Below are 25,607 nucleotides of genomic sequence, written 5' to 3' on the forward strand. Positions count from 1 at the left end.
GTGATCACAGCAGGGCCGGTGCAAGATACGTGCGAAACTTGCGGCCATATGGGGCAGCAAATCTGCTGCCCCAGAGGCGGTGGCTTCGGGAATTGTAGCATGGTGCCTCGAGTACCTGCCGGTTGCCCCTGTTGAACAAGGGGAGGGAGGTGGACTAATTTCTTCCTTGCCACTGTGGCAGGACCATCTAGTTTACGCTGGAGGAACACAGAGGGGGAAGCAGTTTGGCGTACATGCCAATATTTTTGTGAGTGGAGCGCTGCCAACCAGTTATGCGCCGTGCATTTACTCACAATTTTGCAGAAGACGAAATCTAAGTTGGAAATTTGAATGCAGTGTTTGATACTGCAGTTACATGTTAAGCCTGAAGCAATTTTGCTAAGCCCTTCAATGGCAGTTTGAGTGTTTTATTCTTCCTACATTATGAAAAAAATGGTTGAGCACTGCTACAGTCAAAGATGTCCAACACCTACAATGGCTAGAAGTATTCAGAATGGGTAAATATGCTGCGAGTAATTCCAAGGGATAAAGACATTGCTAATAAGCCTGGCATAAGTTGGGTTTCGACGTATTTTTGAAAATTTTTGCTAACCATTTCTGATTGATAGTCAGACGTTTTGGTTTTTGAGCTCTGAAACACCTGTCTCCATATGCAACAATTAAACTCTGACCGACACTTTTGTTTGACAATACTACTCGCACACTATCACTTTGCCAACATTTATTTACTGTTTAATGCGTGTGAATCCGCATTTCATCTTAGTAAACTACTGGTCGCTTTGATTCTCATGAAAACCTGAGAAAGTTGATCTTTTAGCAACAATGCCCTCTCATCCACACAAAACAAGATGTTAATTTTGACACCTTCTAAAACGAAAATCCATAGACAAAACATTGCTTCTAAGGGTTTCCTTGCTAGCTTTAAAGCTCATTTCTGTTTGACGAAAGTTGTGCAGCTTTCTCAAAGTTTGTATTTCTTTCTACTGTTCGTAACACCATAGAAATTGCTGCCTGATAATACATTTATCCATATCATCGGTGACATACTTATTGTGAGCTTCTTGCTTCTTCTTCTTGGGCACTAGTTTAACCATAGCCTCGCTGTATGTCGTCATGTGACCTGCCACGTCACCACTTCGCCTTTCCAGGCAATAGGTATTGTTGCGTTCTCTGCAACGAAAACTACAGAATTCGTTTCGGTAGTTGGCAGAGGGAGTCAGGACTGGTCAGAAGCACTTTCATTACATTTCGTAAGAACAGAATAATTTGTGTGTCCAAATTTCTTGCAATTTGGGATGTAATAGGTAAATGCTTTTCATGTAACGTACAATTACTATTGCGCATGCACATTACTCATAAGTGAGAATTTTTCCTCCTTCAAGATTGCACAAAGGCAAAATTTATTTTTCTTATGATCTGTTACTTCAAAAATTGACAAGTCAGCAAATAAGCACGCGTCGTCCCAATAGCCATAATGAAAATAAAGCGAAGTAATATGGCAATGACTAATTTGTTACCCCTTATTCCATGATCAGACAGGAAAGAATTGACACCTGGAAATTTCGACAGATGTCGAGTGTCAGTTCTTTGAAATGAAAAACTGCAGTGCAGTGAGTTGTTATTATGTTACTCCATCTCCTTACTCTTCCTCTCTCCATTGTCTTCTGCCCCACCTGACCATTTCACCTGCGTCTGTAGTGAAATTCAGCCTGAAATTCAATTTCACACGGCTCAATTCTTACGACTTCATCTCCTGAACAATGTATCCTACAGTAATATAATTTTCCGTTTACGTACAGTGGAATATCAGGAAATTGTCTGCGAAGTGTTGCAAATAAAGTTAGTACACTGACAACAGTTAGATTCACATAATTGTTCTTTACAGGCTGGATCGGAACATGTCCAATGGTAGAAAAAGACTGTCTTGCAGTGAATATAAGAAAAGATGGGCGCTGAAGGAAGACGACGATAAGAAGCAAAAGGATGCACTACAACGATATTTCAAGCCAAAGAGAGAATGACCTAGCAGCGGCGAGAGTGGAAAAATAGATCCTGACCAGAAAGTTGATGAAGACAGTACTGCAATGCTGACAGTGGGCCATCCGCAACATGTTCAATACACCTCATCTGGACTCAAGATCTGCTTTGTGACGAAAGCTCCGAGATTGAAACATCAGGCAGAACTGACATTAGGCGACCTGATTTGGAAAATACCAGAGGACTATCAGCCGAGGTACTCACCACCAGAGAATGGATTGAAAGTGAGCCTAAACTGGAAGACGCAATTGACTCAGATCCCAGGAGATGGCCGGAAATTATTACCAACTGCATTCAAATGACTTTGGTCATGCGAGGTCCTTCCAAGCACATTAAGGAAGCTGAAGAATATCCTAAAAACGTGGACAACCGACATGTCAGCCCTGTGCACTACAGCTATTCTTTGAAGAATTTAGAAGAAGCAGATAGACATTGGTTGGTGTACTCAAAGAGCAAGGATGATAAGTTCTGCTTTTGTTGCAAACTTTTTTTGTCATCTACAGTAATAATTGCAAAGAACGGTATAAGTGACTGGCAGAGCCTTGCTTCGTATCTAGAAAGTCACAGGAAGTCTACCGATCATTTGAATTCACATAAAAAGTGGATCGTCTTTTCTGAAGGACTGAAAAAGTCACGAACTGTCGACGCCCATCATCAAAGGCTTCTAAATACTGAAAGCGACCATTAGAAAAATGTTCTTGAGCGCTTAAGAACAATAATTCATTTCCTGGGTCTGCCATGTCTGCCTTTGAGAGGAAGTACAGATAAACTCTTTCAGCCTGCTGTTTCCATGTTTTCGACAGTGAAAAGCTTGTATGACATCTTCTCGTCCTCCGTTTGACGTTGAGATGTCTTTAAGAAGTATCTACCTATCCTGTCACTGAAGCCACTGAGCGATACTATGGGGGAAAGTTGCACTAATGCTCTTACTACCCTGACATTTCAAATTGGAGGCGTTTATGATGCACTGGTTCAGATATCAGAAGAATTCGATGGCATGACCACTCAAGAAGCAACTTCACTTGCAAATCAAATAAAAAAATTACACCTTTCTCACTTCCTGGTAATCTGGTACGACATTCTGCTTCACATCAGTGTAGTCAGTAAGATCCTCCAGACCATTGACATAAATGTTCCTGATGCCGTGAATGCTTGAAAAAATGAAAGCATATTTTGAGACCTGCAGAACAGAAGAAAAGTTTGTGTCTTTTTTGACGGATTCCAAAGAATTAGCTACAGAATTAGAGCTAGAAGATCTAACATTACCACGGATGAGTGTTTCCCAGCGACAAAGTAAGAAGCCAATACACTTTACCTATGAAGGAAGGGATGAGGCAATACATGACCCGACAAGACGTTACAAGATTGAATTCTACCATTATCTTTTTGATGTAGTAACCACATCTTGGGATGAGAGATTCAATCAACTGAAATCTCATTGTGATATTTTGATTTTCTCTACGACATCGCTGAGCTGAAGACTGCACCTCCTGACAGCCTGGACACAACGTGTAGAAATCTCTCAGTGATTTTGTGAGATCATGAGTCAAGCGCCATTAATTCACTGGAGTTGAGGGAAGGAGAACTAAAAGTGCCTTCAACATTGTTGAAACCCGGAATAGGTCCAAAAGAGACTGAAGTTTATAGGAAGACATAATTATTGCCCTAGTGTTAACATTGCTCTGAGAATTCTCCTAACACTCCCTGTGACAGTTGGGAGTGGAGAGAGGAATTTCTCAAAAACTGAAATTGATAAAGACATATCTCCGATCAACGATGAACCAAACTTGTTTGAATGATCTTGCAACAATATCAATTGAGCACGAGCTTGCAGAGGACTTAAATTACACAGATCGTGCGAAAGAGTTTGCACTAGCAAAAGGCGGGAAGGTTCGATTAGTCTAGTATTTTTTTAAATTTTCATATTATGACCAGTGTCTTGGTTATTTACTATGTTGTTTCTTATTTTGTTGAACATTGTAAATATTAATGTTCAAACCAAATTATTGTTACATGGAAAATATATTTTGTTTTCCATTGAATGCATTATCTATTCACAATCATTGAAAATTGTTTATTTACATTAACTGTAAGTTCATGCCATGCCGGATTAGTTGAGTGGTCTAAGGCACTGAAGTCATGGACTGTGCGACAGGTCCCGGCGGAGGTTTGAGTCCTCCCTCGGGCATGGGTGTGTGTGTTCGTCCTTAGGATAATTTAGGTTAAGTAGTGTGCAAGCTTAGGGACTGATGACCTTAGCAGTTAAGTCCTATAACATTTCACACACATTTGAACATGTTTGTAAATTCACAGTGCTTATTAAAATTAGCTAGATTTCTTCAATCAGATGTGACTCCATTTTTTAGCTGGTGCCTAGCGACTGTTTTGTACAATTCTGTAGAGAATGTCACCAATTAGTCACAATTCTTGTTTTTATTTTCCACATCTACATAGATTTTGGGCACAGTGTGGCTATTGTCAATGCTCTGAGTTATGTTTACACCTATACCATCATGCTGAACATAACTGTCAACATTGAGATAGATTGCTGAATTCCCTACAGATTTCCTTAAATAAAATTCCACAAAACATTTGAAAAAAAAAAAAATAAATAAAAAATTAAAAAAAAGGTGGGGGGGGGGGGGGGGGGGCGGGGGGCGGGAAATATAGCAGCTCACACGGGGTGGCACTTGGGCTTCCGCCAGCCCTGGATCATGGTAGTGGATGTTCACCCTTTCGTGGATTTGAACCTAATGTATCAGCCTTGGATACGTAAGTTCAACTTATGAAAGAAAAAAAAGATCAATCAAAGAACAGAAGAAGACAATTGAAAAATCGTTTGATGAACAAAAATGGTCAATTGACTAGCATAGAATCACTCTTGATCAAAAGGTTGATTTGATCGATAGAAAATTAGGCAAGTATGAACCCAGATTTGCGAGACAAAAGAGAGTTTACAGAGATGTTGAGAAAAAGTAGACGAGAATACCAAAACTGTGTCGACTACAGAAGGGAAAATTATTGTACCTTAAAACAGGAATACCAAAAATTCGAAGAGAGGCTAGATTCCGTGGAAAATTTCGAAAAAGTTGCTACTGTAGAAATGTTAAGATTGGAAAAGCTCAACAAAGATTTCGTAAAGAAGTTCACAGAAACTGACCAAAATTTCACTAAAATTGCAAATGAGAATTTCGCAGAACTAAAAGATGAAGGCACTTGTTTAGGTGACATTTCGAACTTCAAATCTAAATTTCAAGAAATGGAAGACTCCGTTGCTGTGAAATCTTTCTGTAGTTACAGTCCAATGTGGAACAATGTTAACATAAAACCATTTTGAGGGGAGGGAAATACACATCCAGTTGATTTCATGTACCAGATAAAAGACAATTTCAATGATAAAATGAGCAATAATTTGAAAATTAAATTTTTTAAAAGTTTTTACATGGGGAGGCTTTGTCATGGGCAAACCAAGCAATCAAACCCAAAATGTCGTTTAATGAAGTAGAATGAGCTTTCATTAACAAATTCTGGTCAGAAACTAAACAAGCCAGAATTAAGTCAGAATTTTTGATTGGGCCAAATTTCAAACCGGGTAGTGGACACATGAAAACGTTTTGTGAACAACAGTTAAAAACTTTAGTACATCTTGATAAACCACTCAATGAAATGATCCAAATAGACGCATTAAAACGTAGATTGCTGAGCAGGGTAGAGTGGAGTCTCGTCTACGGACCTGATGATACAATTGAACAATTTCTTAGATATATAGATAAACTGGATTTAGCATGGGAGAGACATGACATCTGTCATGACAGACCTGATGACAGCAGAAACAACAATAACAGTTTTCAATTATCATTTCAATAGCAGATTCAGAAATGATGACAGAAGAAATGGAGAAAGGAATGATATGCAGAGACCTGAGAATAGGAATTTCAAACCAAGAAATAGGCAGTGGGGACAAAATCAGGGAAAGAACTGCAACACTTTTGAAAATAGAAGAAATGATCTGATAAACTAAGGCCTGCCCCTTTTGTAGCCTGGCAAAATGGGGCAAATAGACATGGGAATTACAATCAGGCACATTGCAGTAATTTCAGAAGGGTAAGGGGCAGAACAAATAGGAAATACCAAAATTTTGTACCCAGAATACAACCTGAAGTGAATAGAATGACGTTCGATAGGGAATTTTGGGAAAATGTTTTATCTGAAAACAAAGACGAACAAAATGGTAAAATATCTGAATTAGAAGGACAAATTTCTTTAACAGTACTCATGCAGTAGTAGTTGCTGATTGTGATGAGAACAGATCTGATGCGTTTGGTTTAGTGAGAATGTTGAGTGACTGTGAAATGAGCTGTATCTGTGGAAGCTGATGTTCATGTGCTTGGTAATGGAAATGAGAATGACAGAGTAATTCCAGATGACATTGCAGTAGATAATAGACAGGAAAATGAGGACGTGGTAGACCAGAGTAGTGACAGTGCTGAGGTTGTTGAAGTGTGTGAAGAGTGAAATGTGTTTGATGTTGAAAATAATATTAAGTGTGATGATAATGTTTCTGATGAGAATGTTTCAGATGATGATGATGATTATTATCATTTTACTTACAGAATTAGTTGGGATGGTATATGTAGAAGTTAAAGTTGATGATTTGATGCTGAATGATTCAGCAAATTCAGATGTGTGATGTGTGTTAAAGTAATGAGTTAGAAACCAGTAGAGCAGTGCCTGATAGATTAATGTTACCAGTTGATGTTAGTGATGAAGTATCTGAATGCGTTTGTGAAAATGGAAAAGAAGATCTAATTAGTGATAGAGTACTGAGTGTAGTCAATGACCATAGTAACAAATGTCAGTATGGTGATCAAAAGTGTAAGGTCTAAAGTGAAATTTGTCAAAGTGTGTACTCAGATGATAAAATTGCCATGAAAAATATGGAACAGTCTCCAGGTGGTAATATAATTAGTAAATGACTTTGAAATTAGAAAAATGTAAGTTTGTAATGAAAGAATCACAATTTCTTGGCCATTGCATAAATGAAAAAGGGATTTTGCCTGATGGAGAAAAGACTGAGGCCATTGCAAAATTCCCAAAACCTAGAAATAAAAAAGATTTAAAGTCTTATTTTGGATTAGTAAACTTATCAAAAATATGTGAAAACACAGGCACTTTATGCACCATGCTCGAACAACCTGTTCAGGAAAAATTGACTGAATTAAGAAAGAACTGGCAGAAAGTGAATTCCCCCATAGACCTGAGTTATCTTTACCAGTTTGTTTGATGACAGACAGTTGTGATTATCGACTGGGGGTACATTTATTCCAAGAGAAAGAAATGAATGGGAAAATTGAACATCATTCTATAGCATTTGCAAGCAGAACCTTACAGAAACATGAGAGAAATTACATGATAACTGAAAAGGAACTGTTGGCAATTGTATGGGGATTCAAAAAATTTAAAAATTATTTGTTTGGGCATGAAGTCAAAGTTTATACAGATCATAAAGCATTAACTTACTTACAAGAGTGTAAATTGTATCATGGGAGAATTACCAGGTGGTCAATGTTCTTACAGCAATTTAAATACACAGTTCATTTTATAAAAGGTAAGGAAAATGTCATCGCTGATGCCCTATCAAGAATGCCAGTGGGTAATGAAAATGATAATGGAAACAATAGTCAGGAGGGAAAGTTTAAAATAATGTATTTTAAAGATGTCAAAGGGGAAAGTGAAATTAGAAAAATCTGTAATCAGTTTAGAAGATATCAAAATGATCAGTGGAAGCTTGTTAAGTTATTTCGGGAAGAAAGGTCATGAGAAAGTACAAATGTATTATCAGGTCTTCAAAGGTATTCTCTTTTATAGACACAGCACAGATACTGATGCCTGGAAAGTTTGCTGGCCAGATTCTCACATAAATACTTTGATAAAGTACACACATAAAAGCTTCGAACACTGTGGCACATTGCAATTATTGTACAAGAGTGTATACATTTTCATAATATGTCCAGGAGAGTTAGGACCTTACTCGCCTACTGTGATAGATGTCAAGGAAGAAAAGTTAATAACAAAACCAACAAGGGACTTTTACAAAATGTGGTACCACATAAATATTTGGATTTGATAGGGATAGATTTGTATGGTCAACTTCCAAGAGCTAAACGGGGATTTCAGTATACTTTCGTCATCGTAGATTTGTTTTCTAAATATGCGAAATTTTATCCTTTAAAGAAAGCAACTAGTAAGAAAATAGCTTCTACATTTGTAAAGGACTACTTCATTAATGTGAGTACACCTAAGGGCATTTTATCTGACAATGGGAGCCAATTTACTCCAAAATTTTGGAAGGAATTTGTAGAAGAACATAACACCAGAAATATCTTAATATCATCCTATTTACCTAAATGCAACCCAACTGAATGGTACATGAGGCAAATTGATAGATTATGTAGAACTTGCTGTCAGAAAGATCACACAAATTGGTTATGTTATTTTAATGAATTTGAAGACATTATGAATAGCCTACAACATACTACCACAGGATACTCTCCTTATGAGATCATGTTTGACCAAAAACTTCCTTACCTAATCAAAGAACTTATTGAGTTTCCAGCTTGTAAAAGTATAACATCAGCTGAAAGAGAGGAGATATTTAGAAGAACTATGAAAGATTATAATGAAAAAAGAAAGAAATGACATGACAAACAGATAAAAATACACATATTTCAAAGTTGGGGATCTAGTTTTGACAAAAGTTTACACCAAATCTAAAGCACTAAATAGAGAAATAAAGAAATCTTTTGATATTTATATAGGACCATTTGAAATTGTAAACCAGCACCCAAATGCTTATAGACTTGTATCCTACGTAAAAAATATTATTTGGACTCAGGAATGTTAAACAGCTGAAATGATTGAAACAGCTTTCATCACTTATATGACATCACAAGAATTCTCTTTCCTCAGGAGGTTGCAAGCTCTTTTTGCAATTTGGGGGTGGTGAACCCAAGGCTTGGAGCTGGTGTGACGCTTTCCTTTTCAAGTCACATCCTTTTTTACTTTTCTGTACAAATTCACCTCTTCCACTTCCTGATTTGGACAAATAGTCCAATTGTACAGTAATAGTCTAACTGAAACTAATATAAACACACAAATTTTAACCATAAAGAGTAACTTCTGACAGAGGTTTATGGAAATATGTACATGTGAAAAAAGTTACGAAGAAAATAACTGTAGAATCTTAATAACACCAATGTGTAGAAGTCTTAATTGGTAGGAAGATTTTACATGATATGAATCTTCTGTAATTAGTAAATATAACAAGTGTATTGTTAATATTTGATACTTAGGTGTTTATACATGATACAATTAATATAGAGACTAGAATTCACTTGTGTTTAATATATAAAAATCTAGGTAATCATTGAAATGTGTCATTTGTTTCAGGATGAGTTTTATTTGTTAATTAATCAAATAATCATTTTAAACAATGCCAAGGATTGTTTGGGATTGTTAAGAAAGTATAAATAGTTACAGCCATGTTGGCAATGTAAATCAGTCTGGTTTTGGTTTTTGAGCAATGAGCATGTAGCTGTTCCTTTTGTATTGTAGGCTAATGCAGTAATACTTTGATTTTGTTTTGAAAGTATAACGAAAATGATTAAACTTAACACAAGACTGAACTAAATTAATTCTCCAGTAGTTAATTTACAGTTACTGTCAATGTACTCAGGACGTAGACTGCGGCAGATCATGAGTAACTAAGAACAACCCCATTATTACGAGTAGTTAAGAACATTATAAGCTAGAGGTACACCTTCATAGTTTGTTTATTTTGTTTAACAACAAGGGTAACTTTTTTACTGTCTAACACAACTCATTTTGTGTTGCTTTGATATTTGTCTTCACATCTGCAATTTTCTTTATCTGTTGCTCTACTAGTCATGATGGTCATTAAAAGAATCTACCTTCTGTTTCAACTCGGTAATGTTATTGTTAACTTCAGAAAGTACTTCAAGCTTTGCTTGTTTTTCATATCATTCAATATTTCATCAGTGTGAAAATTCTTGGCTAAGTCATTGAACTTCTGTGGGATTGTGACTCACAAATACTTGTTTTTATTCTTGTTGCATTGTATTTAGATTTTACGTAACACTTTTGTTGCTGTTTCACTGTGTTCATATCTTGTGCCAAATTATCAACTTCAGCATTCGGATCTTGTTCCGTATCACTGAAATTGGTGTACACACTATCTAATTTCATGTTTATGTTAGGTAATAACTGTCATAGCAGTCCATCAGTTTTACTACTGTGGTTATTGTCAGCTTTGTAATCTGTTGTCCAGATTTATATTTGTATTGTTCTGTTTCATTCGTAAGCAGTATGTCACTCCGGAAGCTGCATGAAATTGTCTTGTCAATTGTAAACATTGTGTCGCCAAGGTTATTCTGCTGTGGAACGCCACTATCATTTGTCACACCTGGGACACTCATCTCTGACCTACTTAAACTTTTTGCGGTAGACATGCATGGCACCTGAACTTCAATTGTTCTATACCATCGCACTGATTGCGTTTTCTCTGTTGCTATCAACAATGGACACATTTTTCTGCCATCTATGAATATGCAAAAATAAAAATTTCACAAAAAATGCTAAAATTTCATATGCTAATTATTGCACTTAATTGTAATTTACACTGTGTCAAATCCTGTTTTAAATCTATTATGATATGCAAACTATTGTGTCGCAATTCTTTATGTTTTACTGACAACATGCACAACACTGGAAAATTCTGGTAAATTTTCAACAATAAAATTCAGGAAAGGGAATAATAAAGGAAAGCTATATACCTACATCAAAAGAGGCGCTACAAAGCCTAAGCAAAAAAGCAAGTTGCAAAGCCATCCTATCTTTGCTACGCCAAACAAAACGGCTTACTATGGAAAATTTTACGTAACCTGGGTCCAATTCTTATTTCTCTCCAAAATTTTCTTCCTTTTTGCTTTACATGCTCCCCATTGTGATTCATGTAAACAGATAATACAGATCATTAGTTTTTATGAGTAATAACAATGTCACAGAAATCTCTTTCTATAACAATAGTTAACAAACCCTACTTACAACTGGTAGGCTGAAGTAGTGGTACTTATCTCACCAGTTTCATTATAACAATAATATAAATGTAAAAAGTTAATGGATAGTACAATTGCATTATTAGTAAATGATCTGTGTGTACGAAATTGTGCTAGTCTTCCTTCACTTTACCTTGCGTTCTTTTTTTTATTTATTTATTTTTATTATGTCATCTTCTGAAAGCTCTTATACTTATGTTTATCTTGCAAAATAGGACCGTGGACTTCCTCTCACATTTCATTTCAATTGTAGATGCAGACAGTTGACTCCAAGGACACCAGTGCCTCTCAAGATGAAGGAAATCCTCCCAGCTTCACTCACTTCACTTCAATAAAAATATTTAATGCTGCTATTAAGTCTTCTCTTATTCATAATCACATATAATACAAAGCACTCGTTGCACATCTTACTTTGAGCAACACATTGAAGCAGTCCTGCATATGAGAGAGTGAAACAAAAAATGTATAAAGGAAAGTGAATGATGTTTTTTGTTCATTTGTATGCTCCTTACTGACCACGGCTTTGCTCACGTACATAGTCAGTCCTTGCTTCTGTTATAATTGCCGTTTCATTTTTTTGTTCTTTAATAAATTCTAACTTCACCACATCCAGGACATCTTTCACCATGTACCTTCACACTGTTATCCTGACAAACTTTTGAAGGCATGAGCTCAACTCATTAACACTTAGGTGCCAACGCCCGAAAAATACGGGACTGCGCGGCCTGCCCGGAAGTCCGGCGCCCGTAATTTTACGAGAGCATGTTCTTGTTCTTCCCCTTCCTCCCTTTGTGTGTTCTTACGGCTCCCGCTTGTCTGGAGGTGCTGCATGGACTGTAGTCCGAGTATTGGTCACTAGATGGTGCGGGCATGCTGTGGAAGGGTGTGCTTCCCTTTCTATTTGTCGGGTTTTGTGAGCGGCGATTTTTTCCCAGGCGGTCTCAGTAGTGTCGACATGGCAAAGTGGTGGAAAAAGTTGGCATTCCATGTTATACTAATTGCGATTGTAAATTCCTGCATATTATACAATAAAGTTACTGCAAAATGCCTCACAATATCTCACTTCATGACAGTTATCTGTGCAGATCTTGCACAAAGCTAAGTTCTTTAACCCCGACCTGGTCCATCTGGACTCTCAGGACTATCAACTGGAAATCATTTCCTGGAAAAGATTGAGACAGAAGTAGGTAAGAAACAGAAACAAAAACAATGTGTAGTGTGTTCTCTGAGAGGAAAAAACTGACTGGAAAAGTGTGGCAAAAAGACACAAGCTACAAGTGTAGTGAATATAAAGTAGCATTGTGCAAAATGCCGTGCTTCAAAATTCACCACACAAAGAGCAAAATTGCATCCTAAAATAGTTACAGAAGGTTACTGTAGATGAGACATACTGTATCCATCATAGTTACAATTTTTGTGTAAAATAAAAAAAATTTCCTTCTAGAAAATACAATGAATATACCTTTGACCAATTTTTCCTTTTTTCAAAAACAATGTTATAATAATAATGCTTGTCCAAAGTATGTATTAATTCAAGAGAAAGGTATTATATATGGTTTTAAACAAGAAAGTCTACGTTTTTCAATAAGAGTAATTTTATTGCTATAACTGAAACCTTTCGTGAGTTGAAGTAGTTTAAAATACGTTAAAATCAGCCAGTCTTTATGGTAGACACCCGTGCGCAACGGCTCAGGACCCAAAGTGTTAAAGATTTTCAGCTTCACTGCAATCAGTCAAATGGTATAGGAACAAACAGAAGAAAAACAAAGATGTATTCGTCTTTGGAGTTGTTGTATTTATGTATGAATGAGTAAAGTCAAAACTAGAAAATTATTCACAACACAGTACTATAAGACAACCAATCATGCAAACTGATCCTTTCCACACTTCACATCGCAGTCTGCTGCACTGATACTAAAAGTGTTTCAGTTCTGTAGCAATGCTACTGGAATAGGCATATTAAAAAGGATTGTCACTTTCTTAAAGTTTCCAGCTTTTTCCTCTTGCTACCTTTTGACCGAATGCCTGGTGTGTATTTTTTATTACATCAGTAAGAAATTTGTTGCACCATAGAATAATTTTCAGAATGTTTTCAATCATTTGATTGTCACACAAATTAGGCTGCTCAAAATTTGATGACAAAATACACAATATCAAACCCTCAGCGCTTGTGTTTGGTTGTAATCCTGCAATATGGGTTTTTCAGATTAAAGATGAACAAGTTTGAAAAAGTGATATAGCTGTAGCCTACATGACAAATGGCCTTATGTCAAGTAGGCCACTTCTATCTCCATACCACATATGCCTAACGAACTCCTCATAATTCATGACTCTGTGAAAACTAGACTATTCTAGCACACATTGCATTTCAGTTTTCTTGCAGCCACTGGGGTACATGATCAATGGTAAGTAGCTGCTAACACCATTAGTGTCAGAATCTGATTCACAGGCAGAGGCAGAACAGTGCGGAAATAGTGAGTATCCCTTCTATGGTTATGAAACACAGAAATAATTTACTTTGGTTGGTCTACCTATCACAGATTTATTAAATATCTTCAAAAATGTAGAAAATCAGTTTTTTCTGCGCTAAAAGTATTAGCCTGATCGATACATGTCAATGTGACCCAGCCATTTCTCTGCTTTGCAAAGTGGTCTTCAAGAAGATCAGTGTGAAATTTTCCAGGCTAAATGGATTTCACATACACAATATTTGTAATCACGAGATTGGAACATGTAGGCAACTTCAGAGCAGATAATGTTTCTTTTGTAAAGACTGACATGCCTCTTGCCTACTCCTACCACTTATCAAGATGAGCCAGAAAGTATTTTTGAGGTAATGAGCTGCTGATCTGTATTTAACAATGCAAAATCCAGGATGGTTTATTGACAATTTTATGAAAAAGATGTTGCTACTCACCTTATAGTAGAGATAAGTCACAGATAGGCACAAGGAAGAGAGACAAGTAAGGTCTGCACTTGTTATGGTTTTAGGGCGCAAAACTGCTATGGTCATTAGCGCCCAGTCTGTTACTTAGGAAAAGGCAGAAATGGGAACGAAACTCAAAAAATTGGAGAAACTAAAAATAAATGGAAAGCTTAAAAAACCACTATAGAAGGGGGTTGATTGTCCCCAAAAACAGCTTCAAATGACTGACGTCATCTCACTGGCACTAATAAACGCGATCAGCTGAGCGCGTATCATCTGCTAAAATGGAAGATACATCAGGCGACAGCTGTAAGACGGACGCGTAACAGAGTAAAATAGGGGCACTCTAGTAAAAGGTGTCTCACCGTCCACAGCTGAGAGCAGTGGGGTCAGAGTGGGGGAGGATCACCATTTAAAAGATGTTGATGGCTAAAAAGACAGTGCCCTATCCGGAGTCTAGTTAAAATTACCTCCTCCCGAAAACGCGTTCGGAAGGAAGAGGTCCAAGCACAGGGAAGAGCTTTCACGTCCCGCAATTTATTATTGGGAAGTGTTGACCAATGTGCGTGCCGTAAGAGTAACACGACGACATAAAACACTCCGTAGATCGGCGAAGGGAATCGTGTGAATAACTGGCTGCAGAAGAGAGACTGCAGCCTTGGCCGCTATATCGGCCGCCTAATTTCCACAGATACCAATGTGTCCTGGGATCCAGAGGAATGCCACAGAGACGCCCCCCAATTGGGGCAAGTGGAGGCAGTCCTGAATCCGGTGGACCAGAGGGTGGACAGGGTAGAGAGCTTGGAGACTGAGGAGAGAGCTGAGAGAATCTGAAAAGATAACATACTGTATCCGCTGATGGCGACGAATGTATTGGACAGCCTGGAGAACAGCGTAAAGCTCCGCAGTATAAACCGAACACTGGTCGGGAAGCCGAAATCTATTTGGGGTGTCGCCAATAATATAGGCACTCCCTGCACCTAACGATGTTTTCGAGCCATCCGTGTAAATAAATGTGGCTTCCTTCATTTGTGCACATAGAGCAGCAAATGCCAGACGATAAACAAGTGAAGGGGTACCTTCCTTGGGAAATTGACAAAGGTCATGGAGCAGGCAGGTCCAGGGACGGAGCCAAGGCGGTGCTGTACCCCAAGTTGTCAAGAAGGTTTAAGGAAAACGGAAGGAAAGAGAATGGAGCAGTTGACGGAAGCGGACTCCCGGTGGTAGTAGGGAGGAAGGGCGGCCTGCATAGTCTAAATCCAAGGAGGCGTCGAAAAAAATGTCATGGGCCGGATTAGCAGGCATGGAAGACAGATGGCTAGCATAACGACTCAGAAGGACTGCTCGCCGATTGGACAGCGGAGGTTCAGCAGTCTCAGCATAAAGGCTTTCCACAGAGCTGGTGTAAAAAGCTCCAGACACTAAACGTAATCCACAGTGGTGGATAGAGTCGAGACGACTAAGAATAGACGGCCAAGCAGAGGAGTAAACTATGCTTCCATAGTCCAATTTCGAGCGCGCTAAGGCGCGATAGAGGCGGAGAAGGACCACTCGGTCTGCTCCCCAGGAGGTACCATTCAGGACACGGAGGGTGTTGAGGGATTGCAAACAGCAAGCCGAAAGATAGGAAACGTGGGAGGACCAGCACAGTTTTCTGTCAAACATAAGACCCAAGAATTTAGTGACATCTGAAAACGGAAGGTTGACAGGTCCTAGATGTAAGGAGGGTGGAAGAAACTCCTTACGTCGCCAAAAATTAACACAAACGGTCTTACTGGGAGAAAAACAGAAGCCGGTTTCGATGCTCCAAGAGTGGAGGCGATCGAGACATCCTTGAAGACGTCGTTCAAGAAGGCTGGTCCGTTGAGAGCTGTAGTAGATCGCAAAATCGTCCAAAAGAGGGAGCCCAAGACATCATGAGGGAGACAATCCATAATTGGATTTATGGCAATGGCAAACAGTACAACACTCAGCACGGAGCCCTGGGGTACCCCGTTTTCTTGGGAGAAAGTACGGGAGAGAGTAGTGTTCACCCGCACCCTAAATGTGCACTCTGCCATAACTTCGCGACGAAAAAGGGGCAGCCGACCTCGAAAGCCCCAAGAGAACAGTGTGCGGAGGATGCCTGTCCTCCAACAGGTATCGTATGCACTCTCCAGATCAAAAAATATAGCAACAGTTTGGCGTTTCCGGAGAAAATTGTTCATGATATAAGTGGAGAGAGCAAGATGGTCAACTGCAGAACGATGCTTTTGGAATCCGCATTGGGCAGGTGTTAAAAGACTGTGGGACTCCAGCCACCAAGCTAAATGGCAATTCACCATACGCTCCAAGACCTTACATACACTACTCGTGAGAGAAATGCGATAGCCAGAGGGGAGATGTTTGTCCTTTCCAGGTTTCGGAACAGGAACGACGATAGCTCCCCGCCATCATCTGGGAAAAGTACTGTCGGTCCAAATTCGAAAATAAAGGCGAAGGAGGTAACGCAGACTATGGGTTGATAAATGCAGCAACATTTGGACGTGGATACCATCCGGTCCTGGGGCGGAGGAGCGAGAAGAAGAGAGTGCATGTTGGAGTTCCCGCATGGAGAAAACAGTATTGTAGCTTTCGCGATTTTGAAAGGGGAAAACAAGAGGTTGCACTTCAGCTGCACGTTTCTTCGGGAGAAAGGCTGGCGGGTAATTTGAAGAGCTCAAAATCTCAGCAAAGTGTTGACCCAATGAGTTAGAAATTGCGACGGGGTCCACTAACGTATCATGCGCGACAGTGAGCCCAGAGACCGGGGAGAAACTAGGCATGCCAGATAACCGTCTAATCTGACTCCAAACTTCCGAGGAGGGAGTGAAGGTGTTAAATGAGCTAGTAAAGAAGTCCCAGCTTGCCTTTTTACTATCACGGATGACGCGACGGCATCGCGCACGGAACTGCTTATAGCGGATGCAGTTCGCCAAAGTAGGATGGTGGCGGAAAACGCGAAGAGCACGTCGTCGCTCATGTATTGCGTCATGGCATGCCTCGTTCCACCAAGAAACTGGGGGGCGCCGGGGCAATTCGGAGGTGCGTGGTATTGAACGTTCCGCAGCTGTAAGAATAACGTCGGTAATATGTGTGACCTCATCGTCGACGCTGGGAAAGTGACGGTCGTCGAATGTCGCTAGAGACGAAAAAAGTGTCCAATCGGCTTGGGCAAACTTCCAGCGTCGCGGGCCTGTATATGGCAGTTGAGGCTGCAGTCTAAGGACACATGGAAAGTGGTCATTCGAGTGTGTATCATCACGGGCGAACCATTCGAAGCGCCGAGCTAGCGGAACAGTACCGACCGCAAGGTCCAAATGAGATAAATTTGTCGTGGAGGCAGACAAAAATGTGGGGACCCCAGTGTTGAGGCAAACTAGATCCGCTTGGTGGAAGACGTCTAGCAATAGTGAGCCATGTGGACAAGGATGTGGAGACCCCCAAAGTGGGTGGTGGGCATTGAAGTCCCCAACCAGCAAATACGGGGGTGGAAGCTGACCAAGAAGATGAAAGAGATCAGCTAGTGCCATTGGTGTGGACGATGGAATGTATACAGTACAAAGAGAGAACGTGTATCCAGAAAGGGAAAGACGGACGGCGACAGCTTGGAAGGAAGTGTTTAAATGGATTGGGTGATAATGGAGAGTATCATGGAGAAGAATCATGAGTCCTCCATGGGCTGGAGTGCCTTCAACAGAGGGGAGATCATATCGGACGGACTGAAAATGAGGGAGAACAAAGCAGTCATGGGGACACAGCTTTGTTTCCTGAAGACAGAAGATGACCGGCGAGTAGGATCGTAAGAGGATCGACAATTCATCCCGATTGGCTTGAATGCCGCGGATATTCCAGTGGATAATGGACATAGGGTGAACAGAAAATGGAGGAATGTGACCAAGGTTGCTGTCAACTAAACAACTGCTCAGAGCGTGCGACCGACAGCATGGAATGGCATTCAGCCAGAGACAGAAGCTCCTGATCCATAGGTTGTTCAGGAGCAGCTCCTGCCACCAGTGATCGGCCAGTTGATCGGCCGCCAGCAGTGCGCCTCGGCGACACAGAAGACGGCCGAGGGCGATTTCCGCCAGGTGGTGCTGTAGATGGGACACGCTTTCGCGGAGAAGGAGATGAACTGGGTTTCTTTGTAGCCTTCTTGGAAGTATGATGTTTAGATGAAGGAGGAACTGATGGTTGTGAAGTTGGGGTACGTAAAAAAATCTTCACGAGTATGCTCTGTTTTCGAAGTCGTGGTGTCTGACTTGGGCTCGAGATTTAGCAGAACCCGACGAAGGGTGAGCCAGAGAGTGGGCAGGCGAAAGTGGTGAGGTTGAACGGGCGATCTTTGCGCTGGCCGATCTGACTATCGTGGCACTAAAGGTGAGGTCGCAAGTCTGCGTGGCCGCCTCCTTTGTTGGCCGAGGAGAAGCAAGGACAGTGCTGTATTTTCCTGTCTGAGGCACGGTGGGCTGTCGACTGGCGAATAATTTTTGAGCAGCAAAGGTTGACACCTTTTCCTTCACTCTTATTTCCTGGATGAGCTTTTCGTCCTTAAAAATGGGGCAATCTCGAGAGGAAGCAGCGTGGTCACCCATACAGTTGATGCAGCGAGGGGATGGAGGTGGACAAGCACCCTCATGGGCATCCTTGCCACACGTAACACATTTGGCCGGATTGGAACAGGACTGGCTGGTGTGATTGAACCGTTGACACCGATAGCAACGCGTAGGGTTTGGGACGTAAGGGCGAACGGAAATTCTCATAGCCTGCTTTGATTTTCGATGGGAGTTGAACTTTGTCAAATGTCAAGAAGACAGTGCGGGTTGGAATTATGTTTATGTCAACCCGTTTCATAACTCTACGAACAGCCGTTACGCCCTGGTCAGACAGGTAGTGCTGAATTTCTTCGTCAGACAATCCATCGAGGGAGCGTGTATAAATGACTCCACGTGAGGAATTTAAAGTGCGGTGCGCTTCAACCCGGACAGGGAAGGTGTGGAGCAGTGAAGTACGCAGCAATTTATGTGCCTGGAGGGCACTGACTGTTTCTAACAACAAGGTGCCATTCCGTAATCTGGAACAAGACTTTACAGGACCTGCAATTGCGTCGACACCTTTCTGAATAATGAAAGGGTTGACCGTGGAGAAGTTGTGACCTTCGTCAGACCGAGAAACAACAAGAAACTGTGGCAACGATGGAAGAACTGTCTTTGGCTGAGACTAAGTGAACTTACGCTTGTGAGCAGACATAGTGGAAGGTGAGGAAACCATTGCGGAAGAATCCCCCATGATTACCGGCGTCTCCGATGGCGCGCTCCTCCCTTGTGGGGGGCCTTCTCTGAGGGCACTCCCGCCTTAGGTGATTGTTCACACCTCAGGTCACACCTCCCGACAAACGGACGGAGGGACCAATCGGCACTTTCAGAAGGTATCAGCTCGGGTAATCACCCCTCCCTGGGCCTGGCCGTTACCAGGGGGTACGTATGTGTCCTACCTGTCTACCCGGGGCGGGGAATTACGCGTTACCCCGTCACCGGCTACGCACAAAAATGCGTGGGTCAGGCTTCAGACACGCACAGGGAGGAAGAAAGAGAAAGGGAAAAACAAAGAAAGAGAAAGGAAAGAGGAGAGGTCTCAAACGCCGTAGCGGAGAAAAGGGTAAAGAGAAGAGGTAAAGAAAAGAGACTGACAAAGGAAGGATGAAGACATACAAGTAGAGAAAGCGAGGAATGTGGTACATTTACGAGCGTCCGTCTCCGGACGTAGGCACAAACCATACTCCCAGAGGGGGAGAAAGGGAAGGAAAGAGCCAGAGGTGAGGGGAGGAGGGGCGAAGGTGGGGGAGAGGGAAGGATGCGGAAATGGAAGGTATGCAGCCCGGAAAGGAAAGAGGGCCACATTAGCTCGGGGTCCCGTGCTCGCTACGCACGTATCCACAAAAGAGTTGTGGTCCCCCTGGGGGGTTCTGTAGGCATGAATAGAAGTGTGGAGGGGCTGCAGCACATGAAAGGAGGAATTGCATTCCATAGTCGGTGGACAAGTGAAAAGAAATGTAATAATTTGAATTAGCAGCAATACTGACAATGCTGAAAAGAGAAAAGTGTTTGACATCAGGGCTAGGGTTTCTGAAAGAGCTAGAACTGTTTTCACACTGGACTGTCAGTGAATTCTCTTGCATAATGGCAGCAGGTGATCTAGACATGAACTCACTGAAAGACAACTGTGGTACTGAAACAGCCCTACAAGGTGCAGTGAAATTACAGAGACACAGATCATGTAATTATCAATTTATCACTTTACAGTCGAGTTACAGGTCTTAAATAGAGCCACTGCAGATTGTTATGGGATATTACTGAAGCACCAGACAAGACACAAATGCTACACAACAGCTTTAATGAATTGCGACAAAGCCAGCAAGCCTAGGCAAACTACAAAGATTATTTAATACGAAACAAAGGATGACAATCAGATTGCACAACATTGGCCTACAACATAAATCTTGCAGGTCCAGTGGTAAGCAGAAATAATAATGGTAAATAAAGCACACACTAGAACACAACACACATAATAAGGAAGAGGGAATAACTAAAAACTACATTTAACACTTGTCAGATGAAACAAGTAAACTGTGATACCTATAGCGGCAAGAAGAAATCATCCAATAAAGTGTTCAAAGAAACCAAACTGAATCAGAACAAAATGGGTTCCACTAATATCACAGAGACTGTATAGATCCTCAAAGAAAGAGTAGACACAAGGAACAATGGGAACTTAACCAAGAATAATGGGAATAAAATCACTCTCAGTAAACCAGTAACATTTTAATTAATTAATTATGTAAAAGTCTACTGTCACAAAATGCACACAAAGTACTCCTCACAAGACAATGTTTGTTCTTCATCTGACTCAGTAAAAATAGAACACAGTTTAAAGACAATCTACGAGGTACTAAACAATATGTCTACTCAACTATTTAAATGCTGTCTGCAGTGGCTAGCAAAGCCTACAGCTCTTCTTATCTTAGCTATGGAAGAAGGAATATTCACATTACGTTTAAGAGGACAATGTCAAGTGATACTAGTACACAAAGACGGCAGTCAGGAAGATACAGGAAATTACAGACCAACAACTATTACACCAACATTATCTGAAACAACAGAATGTAACTGAAGCCAATAGTTAATTTTATAGGTGAAATATGCCCAGCATGGGTTTAGGAATTTTAGATCTACCAGAACAACAGCTGTCTGTCTAGTTTTTGTAACTAAGGCACTAGGTTTGTGGCATATTTCTTGACTATTCAGTGGCCATTGTGTGTGCCACAACATATACTACTAGATATTCTCCTTGACTGTGTACTGGGAAAAGGGGCTGGTAAAAATTATCCATGGAAAATGAAGATGTGTGGAAAGAAAAGTCAACAGGTCTATTACAAGTATCTGTTCAAATTTTTAATTTATTTAAACAGCGGAAATTCTAGGTCAGAATATAAACATTATTATGGAAAGGATACATTGGTACTCTCTGTGAAGACGAACCATTGATATCCAGATAGACATGATGGAAAGACTGACGTATCAGCTTTCAGCCAAACCTTCTTCAGAAAAGACACTCTCAAGGCCCTATTCCACAATGTGCCTAAACCGCAGACCTGTGCACCAGCGCCCCATGCGTTCATTTCTGTAACTACCGGCAGGTTCACAAAGACCCATTACACCATCCATGTGGGATATACCTGGCATGCATGCACAGTGAACAATGGTAACACATGGAACATGAACAAGACTGTCTTATCTCTTGTAGTCATTCGTTCTACTGCATGAAACAAAGGTGGACTGTGTGACATATTGGAATGCCATCCGTTTGAATTATTCGTAAGAAAATGAATATCATTATTTATCAAGTAACTTATTCTCTTATATAGGTTACTACTGTTCTGAATTGAAGACTAAACAGTTAGTTTTATATTACGACACTCGGTTGCACGGGTATATGTATTTATACAACATTTTGCACATGGAGTACCCATCTGCATTTGGAGCTATTGCCCTTTGCCCCGGGAGCGACAGTAAATCTTCAGATGAGGGCAGAACGACAAAAATAAAAATCCAGATGTCATCAACTTGGAAGCTGGCTTTAAGGAAGGGACAAAGGCAGGGGATTATATTCACTGCTTATGAAAGAACTGAGGGTCTAAGATCTGCGCGAATTTCGGGGCTTCGTGAGGATGGACATGGCCTGTTTCGAGAAGTTGCTGTCTATAATAGAAGATGGAATTAGCAGGTGTGACAGTCACGAGGAAGGCTGTCTCACATTCTCGAAAATAAGAATTAATCCATATGTTTATACATTTCGTGATTTTACCAACCTAAATCACAAATAAAATACCGGTAAATGCCCTGTTACGTTGCAGGCTGGATTTAACATTATGTTTACTGGCGACTGGGCAATCTTAAGAGTCTGGCTTTTAGCCACAGAATAGCACAGCACACCATTTCAAAAGTCTGTGTGGGTGCTACTCAGTTTCGCAGTGATCTGTCACACTAAGTGAAACTGCAAGGACTTTCTCCCTTTCACTGCCAGTTTCTTTTTCCTGGCATGCTGAAATCAAGGACGAGATGCAATCAAATCAAATATGAGCTTTCATAAGATAAGGTATTACGATACAAATCAAAAATCACCATAAAACTTTACACATATATTACTCGGGAAGAAATTATTTTCTACTACCTTATTAGGATACAGTGGGTCATGCATACACCTTTCCTCACTGTATGTCTGTTTTAGGACACTTAATGCCTCTTTGCTCCATTTCATTTCTAGAATACGAAGTCTAAAAATCCTTTCGCAAACAGCTAGTATGAGAGAGTCTACTGCAAAAAAAAAAGTTCAGAGGTAGCTATCGTGTACACTCATCTACTTTGGTGAATGAGTGCACATTTCTCTTTTCTGATGAATGCTTTGACTCAAAGCTTATATATAATCGTCTTTTCATCATGCCTACCTGGAAATCAGGATGTCATCTTTAAAGTGAATAGCAATCTATCCTTTCCATAATAATTTTGAATTTCTTTCATTCCTCGTCCTACACATCTGGTTCTGTACGACGAAAAGGAAGAGCGAATCTCCAAGTTATGGAGTGGGTCAGTACATCAAACTGACGTCCGGAAATTAATGATGGACAATTAAAATGTACACCAATTCTATCTATGCAACATTCTGCTTTTGTATATTAGCTCAATCAACATTGTAACAAGAATCAGTTTAATCATTTTTCAGGAATTTCCGAAGAATGTGTGCAAGTACTTTACCTACTGCTTTTCTTTTTTTACATTCAAATGATGTGCATCAAAGTAGGTGGAAATGCTTCACCTCTTGTAATTACAGTTTAACAGTCAACTTACAAACAAAACATTCTCAAAATATGAAACTGGGAACAGTCACTTCAATAATATTTATCTTCTATAAAATATTAACATATCCACATGTAAGCAAATACATGCTACCAAAACAATTTGAAAAATTGTTTTGAACTAAAAGAATTCCTGGATGTGGTTATGGATATGTACTCGAGATGGGACAATAATAAATAACATCTGCCGTGAATTGACTTTGTCGGGTTCAGCTTAACTGGTGGCTGTCCGACCTTTGCTTAACATGATTCAGAAGAATAAAGACCTTCAGTTCAGCAACAGTAACTTTATTGCGAGCGCGTATATGACAACATCCAGCATGCATGGACTGATTGAAGTTACAAAATTTGCTTCCGGCCTCTACAGAAGGATCCTTAATCCTGGGAAAACTTCCGTAGTTATTAGAGAGAAAACAAGTACTTGTCCACACAAGCCAGGAGGCACGTAACTACCAATTAACTAAAAAAACAAGGAATAATAATAATAAACAGAACGTATATAAAAGCTAGAAAACACAGCGCCTCTAGACGCTGGGCGCGGAACTACGCAAACGTCGTGTACAGTAATTACGACTGCACTGCACTGCACTGCACTGCACTGCACTGCACACACACACACACACACACACACACACACACACACACACACACACACACCGGCGAGCTTTTATTAATGCGCGGCAGCGTCGCTACAAGTTCTACAAGTTCAACAACATTTCTGATGAAAAAATGTCACTACAGCATACACATGGACACTACTAACAGCGCACCATGGGCTACTTAATTCACAACACACATACAAACATAAGTGAAGCTAAAAAAGAAAGCTGTAAGATATACTAAAATATGACTTCTTAAATATTCTTACAGACAGATTTATGGAACTAAACATTATGCTAAAGGGCACTTTCAGTGTCAGCAGCTCCCGAATTGTGTGCAGATGTTGGCAAATTGTGAATGTTGGTCACAGCCAAACAGGTGATTGTATTCAAGAGCCAATGAGAATCACTGAATTTAATGGCTTTCTTCAGTGGAACGCACAAATTAATTACATTTCTTTTTGATATGCAGAGTACCAGAGTAATTTTTGGTTGTATGGTTATGAATTGCAAATTTGGTTACTGTTTTACGTACTTCCTTAATGACAAAGCTGCTGACAGACCGACCTGTAGCATAGCCCAAGGCCTATGTTAGGTTTGAATGTAACACTGTTTGAGGTGCCCACAGCCAACAAGAAAATGTGAGAGTTATAATAGCTTGACAGGTAGTGTAGCTGGAGAGAGATGTTCATCATTGCAATAACGTACTGCCACTTCTTATTTCTGATTTTGCCTCAAATTCTGACAACTTAGTCAAATTCTGATCTAATGGAACAAAAGCCAGCTAACTTTACTGACAAACTATTAAATATAGGTATGAGCATTCAGGTGGGCTACTGACAACTAACTCCTGACTCATCAGATTCAGATCTCATTGTTTGTCAAGAGAGTTGTTACTAACGTCAGTACACAATGCTAAAGCCACCAACAACCTAAGTGCAATTTTACTAAAGACTAAACAGTACGATCACTGCAATGAAAGGAAATCAATATTTAAGTAAAAACTAAGTGTGCTGCATTATTAAACACATACTTATGATTTTAACACAAGGGAAAATTGTAATCAAGCTGAAGCAAATCTGCTGAAATTGACCAACAGAATCCATAAACACAACATGCTTCCTACACAGTAATCTGCCATTGTACACACAGATGAAACCAAATATGGCTGTTTTCGAAGTAAATCTTTAATCCAGTGTGTAACAGTACCTGGAAGCTAAACATTATGTAACATACAGAGAATCGCTTCTTTTATTTATATATTCATGTAACTGTAATCCTGAACTACATTTAGTCATGATGTGTCAAGTATCATTATTTGAAAGACAAATGTTACTACTAATCATGCATAAAAATCAAGGTCATATTGATTTAATTCTTACCGTTGTGTGTTCAGGATTAACATCCTTTGTCAGTAATTCCCTTTCACGTGCGCACTAGAGAATGTGGCAAAAATCCCTCATGACAGATTCATCCACATC

General features: G+C 40.1%; 1 long non-coding RNA gene across 1 annotated transcript in view; it reads right to left on the bottom strand.

Moving 5' to 3' along the window:
- LOC124551317 overlaps positions 1 to 25,607 on the bottom strand; it is a 65,907-nt gene extending 40,300 nt beyond the window's left edge. The window contains exon 1 of the long non-coding RNA XR_006967812.1: positions 25,509 to 25,607. This is a non-coding gene — a long non-coding RNA (uncharacterized LOC124551317). The remainder of the gene's footprint in view (positions 1 to 25,508) is intronic.

Source organism: Schistocerca americana, chromosome 9, assembly GCF_021461395.2.
Source record: "Schistocerca americana isolate TAMUIC-IGC-003095 chromosome 9, iqSchAmer2.1, whole genome shotgun sequence".
NCBI classification, from domain to species: Eukaryota; Metazoa; Arthropoda; class Insecta; order Orthoptera; family Acrididae; genus Schistocerca; species Schistocerca americana.